Source organism: Somniosus microcephalus, unplaced genomic scaffold (genome assembly GCF_052327205.1).
Source record: "Somniosus microcephalus isolate GS21.2 unplaced genomic scaffold, FLI_Smic_1.0 unresolved_chr7, whole genome shotgun sequence".
NCBI lineage: Eukaryota > Metazoa > Chordata > Chondrichthyes > Squaliformes > Somniosidae > Somniosus > Somniosus microcephalus.
This window is the reverse complement of record NW_028225185.1, coordinates 43,946,864-43,968,597: the sequence shown is the minus strand read 5'-3', so window position 1 is coordinate 43,968,597 and position 21,734 is coordinate 43,946,864.

The following is a 21,734-nucleotide window of genomic DNA, read 5'->3' as shown; positions in this document are numbered from 1 at the left end:
CCCAAGATCAGACACTCCTCCGTGGAAAAGGAGGCCCAAGCCATCGTGGAGGCAGTGCGCCACTGGCGCCACTACCTAGCCGGCAAACGCTTCACCCTACTTACCGACCAGCGGTCGGTAGCGTTTATGTTCAATAATAAACAGAGGGGGAAGATTAAAAATGATATGATTCTTAGGTGGCGGATCGAGCTCTCCACCTTCGATTATGACATCATTTACCGGCCAGGGGCCCTTAACGAATCCCCTGACGCCCTCTCACGAGGGATGTGTGCCAGTGCCACCGGGGATCGGCTACAGACCCTCCACAACGACCTCTGCCACCCAGGGGTCATGCGGCTGTTCCACTTCATAAAGTCCCGTAACTTACCCTACTCGATTGAGGAAGTTCGGTCCCTGACCAGGAACTGCCGCACTTGCGCTGAGTGCAAGCCTCGGTTCTACCGCCCAGATAGAGCCCACTTAATCAAAGCTACACGGCCCTTTGAGCGGCTCAGCTTAGATTTCAAGGGCCCCCTCCCGTCCGTCGACCGCAATGTTTACTTCCTGAACATTGTGGACGAATACTCCCGGTTCCCATTCGCCTTCCCCTGCCCAGACATGACCAGCGCCACGGTCATTAAATGCCTCAGCAGCCCGTTTTGCCTGTTCGGTATGCCGAGCTACATCCATACGGATAGGGGGGCGTCCTTCATGAGTGAAGAGCTACGCCAGTACATGCTGTCCAGGGGGATCGCCACGAGCCGTACCACCAGCTACAACCCCCGGGGTAACGGCCAAGTGGAGCGAGAGAACGGGACAGTATGGAAAGCAGTCACTCTAGCTCTAAGGACCAAGGGCCTCCCTATCTCCCGCTGGCAGGAAGTCCTCTCGGATGTGCTCCATTCGATACGGTCGCTATTGTGTACGGCCACTAATACCACGCCTCATGAACGAATGTTTGTCTTTCCCCGGAAATCCACCTCAGGCGTATCCATGCCGTCATGGCTCTCCACCCCAGGTCCGGTACTCGTGCGAAGGCATGTGAGGGGCCACAAGACGGACCCTCTCGTGGAGCCAGTACACCTACTCCATGCCAACCCCCAATACGCATATGTCCGGCACGCCGACGGAAGGGAGGACACCGTGTCCATAAAAGACGTCGCCCCAGCCGGCATCGACAACAACCACGGCAATAGCGGCAACGACGATCACAGCAACTCTTACCCACCCACTACTCTTTCATCACCCCCGGAAGAACACCGACCAACGGCACCCCCACCAACTACCCCTTCAACAACCCTGGCGGCACCCCCGGCAGAGACCCAGGAGGCTACCGGGGACACCCAGCCGACACCCGCGGCACCGCAACAGCCACGTCGGTCGCAGAGGACTATCAAACCCCCGAACAAACTAAATCTATAGAAGGGGTGAATGTGATGAAATATTTCCATTCATCACTGCCTGTGACTGAGATCGGTTTCAGTGTCATTTCCCTTCCCACAGACCTCATTGTATTGTGTACTGGAATGTGCTGTATTGTATACTGGAATGTGCTGGAATGTGCTGTGTGTAGGGCTCCGCCCATACCTGGCCCCGTTTGTAAGCTAGCTTCAGTCTAGCCCCAATCTCCAGAAGGACGACATCTCTCTCGCTTACGTGTTTCGTTCTAAGTTAATAAAAGCCTTGTTTTGTTCTGCTACCTTCGAGTCTCGGAATTATTGAGGCACATCATGTACATGGGGCCTTACAGCATTGTGGACAAGGCCAGCCCCATGGTTTATGCAGTGAAGGTGCCCCGACGTACCAAATGGTTTCACATTAACCAGTGTAAACTGTTTAAACCGGGTGCACAAGGGCCATCAAAGGGGACCAGGTCTGAGAACAAAGATCCTCAGCCGGTAACAGAGTCACAGACCACACAGGCTGGAACAGTAGCCTGCGTGAAGGGAGAGGCCATCCCATTGGAGTGGGAGGTCTCCCCTTTTGAATGGGATTCGGACGAGGAAGAGCCCGAACAGCTCGACCTCGCCTTAGACCCAATCACGGAGGAGGAAGAGTCAAGGGACGACGATCCCGCCCTCGACTCAAGCTTGGGGGAGGTAGGGAATGGGGGCGGAGACTCACTACCTGTAGGGACAGGTGAGGTGGAGTCGGAAGCCAAAAATCCCGACCCCGGGGGGGCGGAGCCTGAGGAAGGGGAACTGGAGCCGGCAGCTGTGGAGGAACCACAGGCTGTGACGGTGAAAGTCCCGACCCCCGGTCCATCAGCCCCGGGAGCCCAACCCAAAGCAGCCCCTCGTAGGTCGGCTCGAGCGCCCCAGCCCAGAAAGTTTTGGCCAGATTCTCCCCATTTTTCCCAGCCACGGTTTAGAGCAGCCCCAGGAAGGCATGGTTCCCGTTCAACAGCGACAGGCTGCGGGGGATCAAAGCCGAGGGCCAGTGCAGCCCCACCGCAGGGTGTGGCGCGCGACAGCCCTCACAGGGATTAGGCAAGCCGCCCCGCGGAGGGCGGCGCTGTACATAAGTTAAGTTAGGTAATTATGGTGATAGTTTTAGGAATATGTAGTAGACGGTGTTAAGCAATGTTAAGAGTACAATTTTGAAGTCTGCCCGGTATGTGTTTGTTTAGGAGCGGGGTCCAGGAACCCGCGCGTCCATTTAATTAGGCCAGCACCTATTGGGAGCCCGGCTACATCATTTTATTGGTTACAGAAACCTGGGATATGATGAAAAAGATTCTCATTGTGTTCGTGGTGATCGGGTGCGGGTGGGCCTACCGAGGCCGCACCAAGGACGTCATCATTTTCGGGTGCTCCGGGGACACGGCCCCCATCGCAACGGATGGGACAGGGGAGCGAGAGGTTGAGGAAACCGCCACCTACTTCCACCAGGGGAGATGGCCAGGTTGGCTGGGGACGAATTCTACGGAATACTCCAGCAATTTCGGTTTTGCCTACCAAGAGACTTCGTTAACGTGCCCTCGGGTGAGGATCCTTGCACCCAGAGTCAGCGTTACCGTGGGAAAGAGGATCTGTCTGGTGTGTAATGGGAACGTACCACTAAGGCGATGGTGGTGGCTGCGAAAGCTGGGAAAGGACATGAGAAACTCTACGGTCGAGTGGGAGCGACTGGGTAATAATACCCATCGGACTATTACGAGGACTCACGGACAATTACGTGTGTGTTGGGACAAATGGTGGGAACCAGATGAAGGAATATATGTCTGTATGTGGGGCTCGAGACACGTTTGCCCCAAGGGCGTATCCATCTTCTTCCAGAGGCAGTGGCAGGATGAAGGAAAGGGGATGAGATGGGATGTCAGCACTCGAGCGTGCGGAGCCCCATACTCCCCTATTCCGGTGAACGCCACCGAACTCATCACCCGCCCACGCAAGCCCCTGCCCACGCTTCTGGTAGCACTAGCCCAGAAAGAAGGGTGCCCAACCACCACCAAGGGACCCGGGAACGGTTTAGTATTGGTACCCACCGGTCAGGTGCTGTACCAAGGGGTACACTACGCGGTGGCCTCAGTGATTTTAAATCTCACTGAGGTACGATTGCCGGAGTGGTGTCCCAAAGAAACGGAACAATTATACCAGGTCCTGTTAACCCGAATGTTTAGACAGTTTTACGAATTTGACTTTGCCGACATCGACAAAGACAAATTATACACCACACCACCAGAAGTTTTGGATCGAGTCGGGAGGCAAAGAAGGGGTACAGTAAATGACATATTCACTGCTTTTAATACCGGGACATCTGTCGTCAACGCTCTAGATAACGTGGAGCTGCAGACACAGATCAACGGTTTAAAAGCCCAGTTAAGAAACATACTGACGGACAAAAATAAGGTAGTGGGTTCTGAGTTACATGAGGATCAGGCCATGACACTACGCTTTAAGGAAATAATAGCTGAGCTGGAGAAACACGCGAGAACGGTAAATGCGCTCATTAAGGAGGATCGGAATGCGTCCGATCAAGCTGCGCAAAACGAGGCCTGTGTGCTATACGGGGCGTGGTTACTGGGTGAGGGCCGCATTAATCTTGAGGATTTAAAACAGGGTTTGGTCCCGTCCTGGATCAGCAACAAGCACTTGCAAGCGCTCCACCCTTTTGAGAATGCATTAAGCCCGTGCCAGCTCAGACTAGCTGCAGAAGCGTACCCAGTCCCAGTGGACTGCGGACGTTCAAATCATACTATCATGGGAATAGTGGTAAGAATGCCGGTGTTGGGTCCCGCAGCAAAGCCCGCCCCGGTATACAGAGTAGAGAACATTGGAGTCATTCAGGGGGGCGCACACATTCGTTATGCAGTGGTCCCACCTTACGTCATCAGATGGGAGCGTACGATGACAGGCACCGACCTCTCGGGATGTCGGAGCCGGGGAGCACACATCATCCTGTGTCCCCAGCACTTGAATGCCTTTTTGAAACCACAGTGCGGGTTCAGAACCGCTAGCACGAAGCCGATAAATTGCACCATGGAGGCAATGGCAGAGGGCCATGTGCCCCCGCAGGTAGCATATATCGGGGGTGGGACATACTGCGTCACCACTGCAGCACCTCACTACCGCTACGGACAACACGAGTGGTGTTCGATCAGTGATAGCAGTTTCTGTTTTAAACCAAGGGCCGAGGTTCAAGTGGCACAACAACGAATTGTCCCCATTCCTGCACCCTCCACCGTTCACCTCACTGTCAAAGAAAATTTCACGGACTTGCAACGATTCGTCGCGCATTTTGGTTATGTCATTCCCCCTCTTCCCGAACACCTCACTAAGATTTTAAAAGCCGTTATAGTTTCACAGAAACATTTTTACACACTGGAGCAGAAGACTTTAGAGATAGGAAAAGACATATTGGACATAACCATCCCACCATGGTGGGACTTGTTCACTAACATAGAGGTCCCGGCCTGGATTAGAATAGCGTCCCACATCCTAGTAGTGTGTCAGGTTTTAATTGTGATATTTTTGCTTTTCGTGCATTGCAAAAGAGGCAAACGCCTCCAAAGGCACGAGAACACAGGAGAATGGAGAGAACGCTATGTGCGAATGGGGGAAGAAGACACCCCACTTTAAGCTGCTAGTATTGAAGGTTAAGCGTCCCTCCATTTTTAGATTTTGGCCATTTGCGTGTTTTGTTTCTGGTTTTAAGGACATGAATATTATTATGTTATTAGTCGTTCTTAAGTTTTTTTGGATTAATAAAAGGTGTATGCAGGTGGTGTAAGGGGGCATCAACTCCTGCACATCTGACAGATGAATGTGTTATAGTTTAAGAAATGCTGCCTATGATTGTCCAAATGTGCAAAAGGTAATTTTTCATTTTTTTTCGGAAATGGGAACTGCATGTGTCGTGAGGGTCATAGATAGTTAAGTGCCAGGAATGTTTGGATGTGGGGAATCAGGGAAAATTTGCTCACCAAGGATTATTGATACTTTAAGCAAGCTATCAGTATCACAGGGGGGCCTGTAAGATTCTAAATTTTCAGCAATAATCACGCAAGAAAACCGGATAAAATAAGACTGTTTATTGACCAAAGTAAGCTTGCACAGAAAAACCTTTGATAAAAGGGCATACAAAATGGCCGCCGGGCCCCGTGATCAGTTTTCTGGACCATTTTATTTCTGTTACTGCAAGCCAGACAGGCTTGTGGATTGAAGACAGTAAGCCCGCGAAAGCCAGTATCTGGGAACCGAAACTCAGGGAAACAGCATACATATTCAATGGATTCTAAGTACAGGATGGGGCCCATCAAGATATGGGCGGACAATGCAAAAACACTTATACCCATTTATTGTACAAAGGAGAAACCGTTTAACAGCCATCAAGGAAAATCTCCGGACCGATCAATATGCGAACCGAGTCGCGATGACAATGTAAAAGACATTAAAAGACATTATCGGCCAGGAAGGCCAGTTAAGTTATCACCGGCTCCCGTTACAAGACAAAGCGCCCCTGCAGAGATTTCCGCCCGCCAAAATTAATACAAAGACAGGACTATGATTTGGCAGGAGATAAGACTGTCCCAAAAGAGTATAACTATGGATTGAAAGTCCGTCAAAGGGACTCTCGGAAAGGCAGAGCTTCTTCTACAAGGAACATTCGGAAGAAACACGATCGACGTTATCGGAGTGATCGACGGAACGAACGGACGAACGAAGGACGGACGGTGCCAGGATCGGTGCCTCTTCCACCTCGGTAGACTCGGAATCGATGAAGACGCTTCATTTTTTTTAAAGACGCTTCGGACGGACAATTTCGGTAAAAAGACAACGTGGTCGGTGTTCAGCCAGACAAGGCTCGGCCACGACGAGAAGACGACGAGGGTGGCCCGGGTACTGGGGTCGGGAGATCATCGACGACCCAGGCCGAAGGAGAAGAAACTGACACTTCCGTGTCTCAACATCCCATCTGGTTGTTAGTCTGCTCCATGAACCAAAATCGACAACAGACTTAGGGATCTTCAACCTTGACGAGCGCTCATCGAGGCTGTGTCTACCCCGCCGCCTCGAGAGAGAGAGAGAGAGAGAGAGAATATCGACTGCGCCAGAAGTTTCCAAATCCACGTGACGACGGAAAGCGGTGCCAAAAGGCTGCGAACCCCCCCTTTTCGTGATTTCGAGAGTGGTGAGCATGATCCCAAGTTCCCCAGGTCGAAACTTAGTTTAGGTATAGGGGAGGGAGTTAAGGGTAATCGTAATGTGTTTTCCCTTTTACGATGTGCCGTGTGTTCCCCATTTCCATAGAGTCAAGTTCATAAATTTGTGCATGATTGTAGTTACTTTAATCTGTGCCTATGACATGTATTTTGTAATGCTTCAAACTGTTTAAAAATAAAAGCATCCATTTCGTGCTATTCAACCTGGTCTATTGAGTCCTTTCTCTGCACTACTGTTCTCTGCATCTAAGTCCAAGGTCGAGAACCGTAGGGGGAGTGGGTCGAACCACTCAAGGGTAATTATTGCACGAAGCCTGGCAGGAGACCAGAACGAGCAAGAGAAACCCCCTACAAGCCCGCGGCGGTGCCGGCCCCTGTTCCGACCGAGCACGACGACCTGTTGGTGGAAATGCGGAACTTCATTGCATTCCAGGCTAGCAGCGACGGACAAGCCACGACTGCGGACCCCCCCGCGGACCCCCGCTGACCCCGACCCCCGCGGACCCCCGCCGACCCCCCCCGCGGACCCCCGCCGACCCGCCTTCCAAAATCCGAAATTTTCCGAAAACCGAAACACGGCTGGTCCCGAGGTTTTCGGATAAAGGATAGTCTACCTGTACTGCACTTGTGCACTAACAATGACAATAAAGTTGATTATTATTATTACTATTATAGAGGCTGCTCGACCTGCTGAGTTTCTCCTACATTTTCTGTTTTTATCTTAAAGGGGAGGGTTGATCTTGCTCTCCAGCCACATCCTGCTCATTGCAGCCTTGAGTCTCGGCCTGAATCTCAACCTGGAGAGACCTGTACATCTAATCTGCTGGAAAGAACAATGGCGAGCACCAGGGAAAGATCTCAGAGTGCAGACCCCACAGTCTCTTCTAATTCGATACCAGGAAATGCAAATCAAAACCAACCTGCGAAACTCCTTCACACAGCGTGGAGTCTCTCCAGAAGTCTGTCTCTCTCTCTCTCACGACGTGTGGTGCAAAACTGTCACCTTCAAAAAAAGGCAGGAGGTGTTCCGCTTTAAATAGCGCTCCCCTAGTCCCTTTCAGACTGCACAACGCTCCCCTCAACCAGTCGTTGCTAGCGCCAGGCGGTAAGGCAGGGGGCGCCACGGAATTTCCGGACCGTGGCGCCCCCAAGGGCGTTGCACTCTGGAATGACGTCATGATCTGCGTGCGCCGGTGAGCGGGCGCTACGGTTTAGCGCCGGCGCTAAATGTCCACTCAATTTGGGAAGAGGCGCAGGGTTCGCTGCGCCCGGGCGCTAGTTGGTTAGCGCCCCACTTCTCGACCTCTTTAGGCGCTAATGGGTGGGGCAACCAACCGAATTTTTCCCTCAATGTCTCTTAACCTCTCCTGCCTTCCATCCTATCACAGACCTTCCCTTTAGTTCTATCATCCCCTCCCCTCTTTCCCTGCCCCTACACTCGCTTAAAAATCTGTTCCATTTCGTGCTTTTTTCCAGTTCTGATGAAAGGTCATCGACCTGAAACGTTAACTCTGTTTTTCTCTTCCGAGATGCTGCCTGACCTGCTGAGTGTCTCCAGCATTTTCTGTTTTTACCCCCTTAGCCTTCTCTACTCTAAGGAGAACAACCCCAGCTTCTCCAGTCTCTCCACATCACTGAAGTCCCTCATCCCTGGTCCCATTCTGGTCAATCTCCCCTTAACCTCCTCTGCTCAAAGGAGAACAACCCCAGCTTCTCCAGTCTCTCAACATCACTGAAGTCCCTCATCCCTGGCACCATTCTGGTCAATCTCCCCTTAACCTTCTCTGCTCTAAGGAGAACAATCCCAGCTTCTCCAGTCTCTCAACATCACTGAAGTCCCTCATCCCTGGCACCATTCTGGCCAATCTCCCCTTAACCTTCTCTGCTCTAAGGAGAACAATCCCAGCTTCTCCAGTCTCTCAACATCACTGAAGTCCCTCATCCCTGGCACCATTCTGGCCAATCTCCCCTTAACCTTCTCTGCTCTAAGGAGAACAACCCCAGCTTCTCCAGTCTCTCCACAGCACTGAAGTCCCTCATCCCTGGTACCATTCTGGCCAATCTCCCCTTAACCTTCTCTGCTCCAAGGAGAACAATCCCAGCTTCTCCAGTCTCTCCACATCACTGAAGTCCCTCATCCCTGGTACCATTCTGGCCAATCTCCCCTTAACCTTCTCTGCTCTAAGGAGAACAATCCCAGCTTCTCCAGTCTCTCCACATCACTGAAGTCCCTCATCCCTGGAACCATTCTGGTCAATCTCCCCTTAACCTTCTCTGCTCTAAGGGGAACAATCCCAGCTTCTCCAGTCTCTCCACATAACTGAAGTCCCTCATCCCTGGTACCATTCTGGTCAATCTCCCCTTAACCTTCTCTGCTCTAAGGAGAACAACCCCAGCTTCTCCAGTCTCTCCACATCACTGAAGACCCTCATCCCTGGTACCATTCTGGTCAATCTCCTCTTAACCTTCTCTGCTCCAAGGAGAACAATCCCAGCTTCTCCAGTCTCTCCACATAACTTCTTCAGTACCGCCCCTCCGACAGTGCGGTGCTCCCTCAGTACTGCCCCTCCAACAGTGCGGTGCTCCCTCAGTACCGCCCCTCCGACAGTGCGGCGCTCCCTCAGTACTGCCCCTCCGACAGTGCGGTGCTCCCTCAGTACTGCCCCTCCGACAGTGCGGCGCTCCCTCAGTACCGCCCCTCCGACAGTGCGGTGCTCCCTCAGTACCGCACCTCCGACAGTGCAGCGCTCCCTCAGTACCACCCCTCCGACAGTGCGGCGCTCCCTCAGTACTGCCCCTCCGACAGTGCGGCGCTCCCTCAGTACTGCCCCTCCGACAGTGCGGCGCTCCCTCAGTACCGCCCCTCCGACAGTACCGCCCCTCCGACAGTGCGGCGCTCCCTCAGTACCACCTCTCCGACAGTACCGCCCCTCCGACAGTGCGGCGCTCCCTCATTACCGCCCCTCCGACAGTGCGGCGCTCCCTCAGTACCGCCCCTCCGACAGTACCGCCCCTCCGACAGTGCGGCGCTCCCTCAGTACCGCCCCTCCGACAGTACCGCCCCTCCAACAGTGCGGCGCTCCCTCAGTACCGCCCCTCCGACAGTGTGGCGCTCCCTCACCACTGCCCCTCCGGCAGTGCAGCGCTCCCTCAGTACTGACCCTCCGACAGTGCGGCGCTCCCTTAGTACTGCCCCTCCGGCAGTGCAGCGCTCCCTCAGTACTGATCCTCCGACAGTGCGGCGCTCCCTCAGTACCGCCACTCCGACAGTGCGGCGCTCCCTCAGTACCGCCCCTCTGACAGTGCGGCGCTCCCTCAGTACTGACCCTCCGACAGTGCGGCGCTCCCTCAGTACCGGCTCTCCAACAGTGCGGCGCTCCCTCAATACCGCCCTCCGACAGTGCGGCGCTCCCTCAGTACTGCCCCTCCGACAGAGCGGCGCTCCCTCAGTACTGCCCCTCCGACAGTGCAGCGCTCCCTCAGCACCGCCCCTCCGACAGTGCGGCGCTCCCTCAGTACCGCCCCTCCAACAGTGCGGAGCTCCCTCAGTGCCGCCCCTCCAACAGTGCGGCGCTCCGTCAGTACCGCCCCTCCAACAGTGCGGAGCTCCCTCAGTACCGCCCCTCCAACAGTGCGGCGCTCCCTCAGTACCGCCCCTCCAACAGTGCGGCGCTCCCTCAGTACCGCCCCTCCGACAGTGCGGCGCTCCCTCAGTACCGCCCCTCCGACAGTGCGGCGCTCCCTCAGTACCGCCCCTCCAACAGTGCGGCGCTCCCTCAGTACCGCCCCTCCGACAGTGCGGCGCTCCCTCAGTACCGCCCCTCCGACAGTGCGGCGCTCCGTCAGTACCGCCCCTCCGACAGTGCGGCGCTCCCTCAGTACTGCCCCTCCGACAGTGCGGTGCTCCCTCAGTACTGCCCCTCCGATAGTGTGGCGCTCCCTCAGTACCGCACCTCCGACAGTGCGGAGCTCCCTCAGTACTGCCCCTCCGACAGTGCAGCGCTCCCTCAGTACTGCCCCTCCGACAGTGCGGCGCTCCCTCTGTACCGCCCCTCCGACAGTGCGGCGCTCCCTCAGTACCGCCCCTCCGACAGTGCCGCGCTCCCTCAGTACCGCCCCTCCGACAGTGCGGCGCTCCCTCAGTACCGCCCCTCCGACAGTGCGGCGCTCCCTCAGTACCGCCCCTCCGACAGTGCGGCACTCCCTCAGTACCGCCCCTCCGACAGTACCGCCCCTCCGACAGTGCGGCGCTCCCTCAGTACCGCCCCTCCGACAGTACCGCCCCTCCGACAGTGTGGCGCTCCCTTAGTACTGCCCCTCCGGCAGTGCAGTGCTCCCTCAGTACTGACCCTCCGACAGCGCGGCGCTCCCTCAGTACTGACCCTCCGACAGTGCGGCGCTCCCTCAGTACCGCCACTCCGACAGTGCGGCGCTCCCTCAGTACCGCCCCTCTGACAGTGCGGCGCCCCCTCAGTACTGACCCTCCGACAGTGCGGCGCTCCCTCAGTACCGCCCCTCCGACAGTACCCGCCCCTCCGACAGTGCAGCGCTCCCTCAGTACCGCCCCTCCGACAGTGCGGCGCTCCCTCAGTACCGCCCCTCCGACAGTACCGCCCCTCCGACAGTGCAGCGCTCCCTCATTACCGTCCCTCCGACAGTGCGGCGCTCCCTCAGTAGCGCCCCTCCGACAGTACCGCCCCTCCGACAGTGCGGCGCTCCCTCAGTACCGCCCCTCCAACAGTACCGCCCCTCCAACAGTGCGGCGCTCCCTCAGTACCGCCCCTCCGACAGTGTGGCGCTCCCTCACCACTGCCCCTCTGGCAGTACAGCGCTCCCTCAGTACTGACCCTCCGACAGTGCGGCGCTCCCTTAGTACTGCCCCTCCGGCAGTGCAGCGCTCCCTCAGTACTGACCCTCCGACAGTGCGGCGCTCCCTTAGTACCGCCACTCCGACAGTGCGGCGCTCCCTCAGTACCGCCCCTCTGACAGTGCGGCGCTCCCTCAGTACTGACCCTCCGACAGTGCGGCGCTCCCTCAGTACCGGCTCTCCAACAGTGCGGCGCTCCCTCAGTACCGCCCTCCGACAGTGCGGCGCTCCCTCAGTACTGCCCCTCCGACAGAGCGGCGCTCCCTCAGCACTGCCCCTCCGACAGCGCAGCGCTCCCTCAGCACCGCCCCTCCGACAGTGCGGCGCTCCCTCAGTACCGCCCCTCCAACAGTGCGGAGCTCCCCCAGTACCGCCCCTCCAACAGTGCGGCGCTCCCTCAGTACCGCCCCTCCAACAGTGCGGCGCTCCCTCAGTACCGCCCCTCCGACAGTGCGGCGCTCCCTCAGTACCGCCCCTCCGACAGTGCGGCGCTCCCTCAGTACCGCCCCTCCGACAGTGCGGCGCTCCCTCAGTACCGCCCCTCCGACAGTGCGGCGCTCCGTCAGTACCGCCCCTCCGACAGTGCGGCGCTCCCTCAGTACCGCCCCTCCGACAGTGCGGCGCTCCGTCAGTACCGCCCCTCCGACAGTGCGGCGCTCCCTCAGTACTGCCCCTCCGACAGTGCGGTGCTCCCTCAGTACTGCCCCTCCGATAGTGTGGCGCTCCCTCAGTACCGCACCTCCGACAGTGCGGAGCTCCCTCAGTACTGCCCCTCCGACAGTGCAGCGCTCCCTCAGTACTGCCCCTCCGACAGTGCGGCGCTCCCTCTGTACCGCCCCTCCGACAGTGCGGCGCTCCCTCAGTACCGCCCCTCCGACAGTGCCGCGCTCCCTCAGTACCGCCCCTCCGACAGTGCGGCGCTCACTCAGTACCGCCCCTCCGACAGTGCGGCACTCCCTCAGTACCGCCCCTCCGACAGTACCGTCCCTCCGACAGTGCGGCGCTCCCTCAGTACCGCCCCTCCGACAGTACCGCCCCTCCGACAGTGTGGCGCTCCCTTAGTACTGCCCCTCCGGCAGTGCAGTGCTCCCTCAGTACTGACCCTCCGACAGCGCGGCGCTCCCTCAGTACTGACCCTCCGACAGTGCGGCGCTCCCTCAGTACCGCCACTCCGACAGTGCGGCGCTCCCTCAGTACCGCCCCTCTGACAGTGCGGCGCTCCCTCAGTACTGACCCTCCGACAGTGCGGCGCTCCCTCAGTACCGCCCCTCCAACAGTGCGGCGCTCCCTCAGTACCGCCCCTCCGACAGTGCGGCGCTCCCTCAGTACTGCCCCACCGACAGTGCGGCGCTCTCTCAGTACCGCCCCTCCGACAGTGCGGCGCTCCCTCAGTACCGCCCCTCCGACAGTGCGGCGCGCCCTCAGTACCGCCCCTCCGACAGTGCGGCGCTCCGTCAGTACCGCCCCTCCGACAGTGCGGCGCTCCCTCAGTACTGCCCCTCCGACAGTGCGGTGCTCCCTCAGTACTGCCCCTCCGATAGTGTGGCGCTCCCTCAGTACCGCCCCTCCGACAGTGCGGAGCTCCCTCAGTACTGCCCCTCCGACAGTGCGGCGCTCCCTCAGTACTGCCCCTCCGACAATGCGACGCTCCCTCAGTACCGCCCCTCCGACAGTGCGGCGCTCCCTCAGTACCGCCCCTGCGACAGTGCGGCGCTCCCTCAGTACTGCCCCTCCGACAGTGCGGCGCTCCCTCAGTACCGCCCCTCCGACAGTGCGGCGCTCCCTCAGTACCGCCCCTCCGACAGTGCGGCGCTCCCTCAGTACCACCCCTCCGACAGTGCGGCGCTCCCTCAGTACTGCCCCTCCGACAGTGCGGCGCTCCCTCAGTACCGCCCCTCCGACAGTGCGGCGCTCCCTCAGCACTGCCCTGGAGTATCAGCCTAGCTTTATGTGTTCAAATCTCTGGAGTGGGACTTGAACCCACAACCTTCTGACTCAGAGGCAAGTCTGCGACTAACTGAGCAAGAGCTGGCTTTCATGAATCAATTGTATAACCATAATGGTTATTACACTATTGATGTCTGAGTAATAAACACTCTACTCGAGCGTGAAACACGAGAAATCATTTAATTGAGTTCAATTCAGTGTAGATGGAGCTTTACTCTGTATCTAACCCGTGCTGTGCCTGCCCTGGGAGTGTTTGATGGGACAGTGTAGAGGGAGATTTACTCTGTGTCGAACCCGTGCTGCACCTGGCCTGGGAGTGATTGATCGGACAGTGTAGAGGGAGATATACTCTGTATCTAATCCGTCCTATACCTGCCCTGGGACTGTTTCATATGACAGTGTAGAGGGAGCTTTACGCTGTATTTAACCAGTGCTGTACCTGCCCTGGGAGTGTTTGATGGGATAGTGTCGAGGGAGCTTTACTCTGTGTCTAACAAATGCTGTACCTGCCTTGGGAGTGTTTGATGGGCCAGTGCAGAGGGAGCTTTGCTCTGTATCTAACCCGTGCTGTACCTGCCCTGGAAGTGTTTAATGGGGACAGTGCAGAGGGAGCTTTACTCTGTATCTAACCCATGCTGTTCCTGCCCTGGGAGTGTTTGATGGGACAGTGCAGAGGGAGCTTTTCTCTGTATCTAACCCGTGCTGTCCCTGCCCTGGGAGTGTTTGATGGGACACTGGTTTTACTCTGTATCTAAACCGTGCTGTACCTGCCCTGGGAGTGCCTGATGGGACAGTGTAGAGGGAGCTTTACTCTGTATCTAACCCGTGCTGTCCCTGCCCTGGGAGTTTTTGATGGGACAGAGTAAAGGGAGCTTTACTCTGTATCTAACCCGTGCTGTACCTCACCTGGGAGTATTTGATGGGACACTGGTTTTACTCTGTATCTAAACCGTGCTGTACCTGCCCTGGGAGTGCCTGATGGGACAGTGTAGAGGGAGCTTTACTCTGTATCTAACCCGTGCTGTCCCTGCCCTGGGAGTTTTTGATGGGACAGAGTAGAGGGAGCTTTACTCTGGATCTAACGCCGTGCTGTACCTGTCCTGGGAGTGTTTGATAGGGACAATGTAGAGGGAGATTTAATCTGTACCGAACCCGTGCTGTACCTGTCCTGGGAGTGTTTGATGCGACAGTGTAGAGGGAGATTTACTCTGTATCTAACCCGTGCTGTACCTGCCCTGGGAGTGTTTGATGGGGACAGTGTAGAGGGAGCTTTACTCTGTATCTAACCCGTGCTGTACCTGCCCTGGGAGTGTTTGATGGGACACTATAGAGGGAGCTTTACTCTGTATCTAACCCGTGCTGCACCTGCCCTCGGAGTGTTTGATGGGGACAGTGTAGAGGGAGCTTTACTCTGTACCTAACCCGTGCTGCACCTGCCCTGGGAGTGTTTGATGGGGCAGTGTAGAGGCAGCTTTACTCTGTATCTAACCCGTGCTGTACCGGCCCTCGGATTGTTTGATAGGACAGTGTAGAGGGTGCTTTACTTTGTATCTAACCCGTGCTGTACCTGCCCTGGGAATGTTTGATGGGACAGTGTACAGGGAGCTTTACTCTGTAACTAACACGTGCTGTACCTGCCCTGGGAGTGTTTCATGGGACAGTGTAGAGGGAGCTTTACTCTGTATCTAACCCGTGCTGTCCCTGCCCTGGGAGTGTTTGATGGGACACTATAGAGGGAGCTTTACTCTGTATCTAACCCGTGATGTACCTGCCCTGGGAGTGTTTGATGGGACAGTGTAGAGGGTGATTTACTCTGTATCGAACTCGTGCTGCACCTGGCCTGGGAGTGATTGATCGGACAGTGTAGAGGGAGATTTACTCTGTATCTAATCCGTCCTATCCCTGCCCTGGGACTGTTTCATATGACAGTGTAGAGGCAGCTTTGCTCTGTATCTAACCCGTGCTGTACCTGCCCTCGGAGTGTTTGATATGACAGTTTGCTTTGCACTGTATTTAACCAGTGCTGTACCTGCCCTGGGAGTGTTTGATGGGATAGTGCAGAGGGAGCTTTACTCTGTATCTAACCCCGTGCTGTACCTGCCTTGGGAGTGTTTGATGGGACCGTGTAGAGGGAGGTTTACTCTGTATCTAACCCTGTGCTGTACCTGCCCTGGGTGTGTTTGACGGGGACAATGTACAGGGAGCTTTGCTCTGTATCTAACCCGTGATGTACCTGCCCTGGGAGTGTTTGATGGGACAGTGTAGACGGAGCTTTACTCAGTATCAAACTCGTGCTGTACCTGCCCTGGGAGTGTTTGATGGGGACAGTGTAGAGTGAGATTTACTCTGTATCGAACCCGTGCTGCACCTGGCCTGGGAGTGATTGATCGGACAGTGTAGAGGGAGATATACTCTGTATCTAATCCGTCCTATACCTGCCCTGGGACTGTTTCATATGACAGTGTAGAGGGAGCTTTACGCTGTATTTAACCAGTGCTGTACCTGCCCTGGGAGTGTTTGATGGGATAGTGTAGAGGGAGCTTTACTCTGTGTCTAACAAATGCTGTACCTGCCTTGGGAGTGTTTGATGGGCCAGTGTAGAGGGAGCTTTGCTCTGTATCTAACCCGTGCTGTACCTGCCCTGGAAGTGTTTAATGGGGACAGTGCAGAGGGAGCTTTACTCTGTATCTAACCCATGCTGTTCCTGCCCTGGGAGTGTTTGATGGGACAGTGTAGAGGGAGCTTTACTCTGTATCTAACCCGTGCTGTACCTGCCCTGGGAGTGTTTGATGGGACAGTGTAGAGGAAGTTTTACTCTGTATCTAACCCGTGCTGTACCTCACCTGGGAGTATTTGATGGGACACTGTAGAGGTGGTTTTACTCTGTATCTAAACCGTGCTGTACCTGCCCTGGGAGTGCCTGATGGGACAGTGTAGAGGGAGCTTTACTCTGTATCTAACCCGTGCTGTCCCTGCCCTGGGAGTTTTTGATGGGACAGAGTAGAGGGAGCTTTACTTTGGATCTAACGCCGTGCTGTACCTGTCCTGGGAGTGTTTGATAGGGACAATGTAGAGGGAGATTTAATCTGTACCTAACCCGTGCTGTACCTGTCCTGGGAGTGTTTGATGCGACAGTGTAGAGGGAGATTTACTCTGTATCTAACCCGTGCTGTACCTGCCCTGGGAGTGTTTGATGGGGACAGTGTAGAGGGAGCTTTACTCTGTATCTAACCCGTGCTGTACCTGCCCTGGGAGTGTTTGATGGGACACTATAGAGGGAGCTTTACTCTGTATCTAACCCGTGCTGCACCTGCCCTCGGAGTGTTTGATGGGACAGTGTAGAGGGAGCTTTACTCTGTATCTAACCCGTGCTGCACCTGCCCTCGGAGTGTTTGATGGGGACAGTGTAGAGGGAGCTTTACTCTGTACCTAACCCGTGCTGCACCTGCCCTGGGAGTGTTTGATGGGGCAGTGTAGAGGCAGCTTTACTCTGTATCTAACCCGTGCTGTACCGGCCCTCGGATTGTTTGATAGGACAGTGTAGAGGGTGCTTTACTTTGTATCTAACCCGTGCTGTACCTGCCCTGGGAATGTTTGATGGGACAGTGTACAGGGAGCTTTACTCTGCAACTAACACGTGCTGTACCTGCCCTGGGAGTGTTTCATGGGACAGTGTAGAGGGAGCTTTACTCTGTATCTAACCCGTGCTGTACCTGCCCTGGGAGTGTTTGATGGGACAGTGTAGAGGGAGCTTTACTCTGTATCTAACCCATACTGTCCCTGCCCTGGGAGTGTTTGATCGGAAGCTGTAGAGGGAGCTATACTCTCTATCTGACACGTGCTGTACCTGTCCTGGGAGTGTTTGATGCGACAGTGTAGAGGGAGATTTACTCTGTATCTAACCCGTGCTGTACCTGCCCTGGGAGTGTTTGATGGGGACAGTGTAGAGGGAGCTTTACTCTGTATCTAACCCGTGCTGTACCTGCCCTGGGAGTGTTTGATGGGACACTATAGAGGGAGCTTTACTCTGTATCTAACCCGTGCTGCACCTGCCCTCGGAGTGTTTGATGGGACAGTGTAGTGGAAGCTTTACTCTGTATCTAACCCATGCTGTACCTCACCTGGGAGTATTTGATGGGGACAGTGCAGAGGGAGCTTTACTCTGTATCTAACCCATGCTGTTCCTACCCTGGGAGTGTTTGATGGGACAGTGTAGAGGGAGCTTTACTCTGTATCTAACCCGTGCTGTACCTGCCCTGGGAGTGTTTGATGGGACAGTGTAGTGGAAGCTTTACTCTGTATCTAACCCGTGCTGTACCTCACCTGGGAGTATTTGATGGGACAGTGTAGAGGGAGCTTTACTCTGTATCTAAACCGTGCTGTACCTGCCCTGGGAGTGCCTGATGGGACAGTGTGGTGATTATTCTTTATGTTTAGTAAGAAGTATTGTGATTGGTTTTCTGTTTCCTGCCTTGGGATATATGCTGTAATCTCATTGGTAGTTGATGTCATGTGATTTGTGGTGGCCATCTTAAATTCAGTTCTTTCCAGCTTTGGTTGGGACTGGGTGTGGAAAGATGTGCTACAGGATTTTAAAGTTAATAAAGCCTAGATTAGAAAGGCAAATCTATTCTTTATTTCAATTTATTAACTTTATGTCAGAATGGAGTGATATCTTCAACCAGAACGATTCAATGCTGACCCTAATTCTGCTGGAGTAGATGATAAATGGAAACACTGGTATTTTACATTTTAAAACTTTTTGGGCGTGTTGGATCAAGAGTCTCTAAATAAGCTGAATATGCTGATCAACTACATTACTCCAGATGTGTATAAGTATATTTTGGACTGTAAAACTTACGAAGTGGCTATTTCTACATTGGAAAAGATTTTTGTTAAACCAAAGAATGAGGTATTTGCACGTCACCTTCTATCTGCCTGTAGGCAGCAGGTGGGAGAATCTTTGGATACTTATTTACAAGCACTTCGGTGCCTTAGTGTTAACTGTAATTATAAGGCCGTGACGGCTGAAGAATATAAGGAAGAATCGGTACGGGATGCTTTTATTAATGGATTACTGTCTAGATCAATTCGTCAGCGGTTGTTAGAAAATAAGACTTTGGATCTTAAGAGTGCTTTTGAGCAAGCTTCTACATTGGATGTGGCTCAGAGAAGTTCGGATTCTTATGCTCTTTTTAATCGGCCTGCGACTGTGGTTTCGGCAGTTCCGGATGAAAAGGAATTATGTGGACTTAATAGGAGTGGTTTACTAGATTCTGAAACAGTTTCTACTTCGGCAGCTGTTGCCTCTAGGATTCAGAAGTGTTATTTTTGTGGGAACGTCCGGCACCCTCGTCTGAAGTGTCCTGCTGAGGAGGCTGTGTGTAGTAAATGCGGCAAGAGAGGTCATTACGCACGTGTGTGTAAATCATCAGGTTCAATTACCTCCTCTGTGACTATTCAGCCTTTAGATAGGGCGTTTATTGCATCAATTTCTGCTGCATTTGCTCATGGCCTAAACAAAGCTATAGTTACGGCCCAAGTTAATGGGTTGGAAGTGAAGGCCCTTATAGATACGGGCAGTACCGAGAGTTTTATAAGTCTTCAGTTTGCGAAGGAGAAGCATTTGAAAATTTCGCCTGTTACGTATCAGGTGTGTATGGCTCAGACGACTCTCACTTCACAAGTAGCTGGTTGTTGCCTTGTGAAATTGATTCTTCTAGGTAATACGTATACTGATATACACCTATCTGTTTTGCCTAATCTCTGTGCGGATATTTTGATTGGTCATGATGTGCTTCAGTTACACGAGTCTCTCAGTTTTTCATTTGGCGGGACTAAGCCACCTTTATCTATTTGTGGATTAACCTCTTTATCCATTTCTCCATTATCACTTTTTTCTAATTTGATGCCGGATTGTAAGCCAATTGCTACCAAAACAAGAAGGTATAGCAGTCAGGATAGAGAATTTATTAATTTTGAAGTTCAACGTCTCTTATTGGAAGGAATCATTGAACCTAGTTGTTCGCCTTGGCGAGCACAGGTAGTTGTCACGACTAATGAGAGACATAAAAAACGAATGGTGATAGACTATTCCCAAACTATTAATAGGTATACTCAATTAGATGCGTACCCCTTGCCTAAGATTGATGAGCTTATCAACAAAGTATCTCAGTATAAGGTTTTTAGCACTATTGACTTAAAGAGTGCTTATCATCAGATTCCTATTGTTAAGAAGGATCAACCATATACGACCTTTGAGGCTGGTGGAAAGCTGTATCAGTTTTGCCGAATGCCATTTGGTGTTACTAATGGTGTTGCTTGTTTTCAACGGGCAATGGATGCTTTTATAAGTGATAACTCTCTCTCTGACACCTTTTCATGCTTAGATGACATCACAGTGTGTGGCAAATCAAGGGTGGAGCATGATTCTAATTTAAAAAGATTCCTTCAAGCTGCGGAAAAAGTTGGTTTAACTTTTAATAAAGAGAAGTTTATCTTTTCGGCCACTGAGGTAAATCTATTGGGGTATATTATCTCGGGAAACAAGATTAAACCAAATCCAGAACGTCTGCGACCATTGATTGATTTACCTTGTCCTACTAATTCTAAGGCTTTGCAATGAGTTGTTGGACTGTTTTCTTATTATTCTAATTGGATTGCAAATTTTTCACAGAAGATCCGGCCTCTTATTCGGGTTACGACATATCCTCTATCATGGGAGGCCAGGACGTGTTTTGATAATTTTAAAAAGGATATCCTTGGAGCAGTTGTGCATTCTATTGATGAGCAGGTTCCTTTTGTGATTGAGACGGACGCTTCTGATTTTGCAATTGGGGCTACTCTGAACCAAAATGGAAGACCTGTGGCCTTTTTCTCACGTACCTTGAACAATAGTGAAAAAAAGGCATTCTTCAATAGAGAAAGAGGCGTATGCAATAGTAGAAGCACTGCGTAAATGGAGACATTATTTATCGGGGCGACATTTTACGTTGGTAACTGCTCAAAAGTCTGTGTCCTTTATGTTTGATGTCAAACATTTTGGAAAGATTAAGAATGATAAAATAATGAGGTGGAGGATTGAGTTGGCATGTTACCATTTTGATATAGTTTATCGTCCGGGGAAGGATAATGTTGCTGCTGATGCGCTGTCGAGGGCTTATTGTTCTGTGATTCACGGAGATACGCTTATTAATCTTCACAATGCCTTATGCCATCCTGGGGTTACGAGGATGATACACTTCATACGCAGTAAGAATTTGCCCTTTTCAGTTGAAGACGTCAAGCGGATGACTTCATCATGTTCTATCTATGCTCGGTGTAAACCGAATTTTTTTAAGCCTCAACGAGCTCATCTTATAAAGGCTACTTCTCCTTTTGAACGTTTGAGCGTCGATTTTAAGGGGCCTCTTCCTTCAGCTACTCAAAACCGATATATATTTACTGTTGTGGATGAGTTTTCAAGGTTCCCTTTTGCTTTTCCTTGCGCAGATGTATCAGCTGCTACAGTTATCAAATGTCTGACTCAACTTTTTGTCATCTTTGGGATGCCTGCGTATATCCATTCGGATCAGGGAAGTTCTTTTATGTCTTCCCAGTTGAAGGAATACCTTCAGAGTCGGGGAATTTCTACTAGTAGAACTACCCCGTATAATCCCCAGGGTAATGGACAGTGCGAACGATACAATGGGGTGATCTGGAAGGCAGTTATGTTGGCTTTGACATCCCGGAACCTTAAGAATACACAGTGGGAGATGGTACTGCCTGATGCCCTGCATTCCATTAGATCATTGCTTTCAACGGCTACTAATGTGACCCCCCATGAAAGGCTCTTTAACTATCCGCGGAGATCTACTACGGGATATTCGGTACCTTCATGGCTTACTATGCAGGGACCTGTGCTGCTTCGACACCATGTTAGATTGTCAAAATATGATCCTTTAGTGGAGGAGGTGGAGCTGTTGGAGGCAAATTCCCAATATGCTCATATTCGATTCCAAGATGGGAAAGAAAGTACCGTTTCAATTAAAGACTTGGCTCCTTGTGGGGGCCAGCCCTCTTCTGAGGATATTAACAATAGTCATGATTCAGATAATGTGGATGCTGTTACAGATACTACGAATATTTCCAATCCGATTGTAGATAATTATACTTCTATTAGTCAGCCCTCGATGGATGTTGATGACCGTCCCAGTTTACCTTCTGATGGGATTTCTAATCCGGAAACCGTTGAAAATCGGGATACGGATAGCCTTCCTGCTGAAGATACTTCTGTGC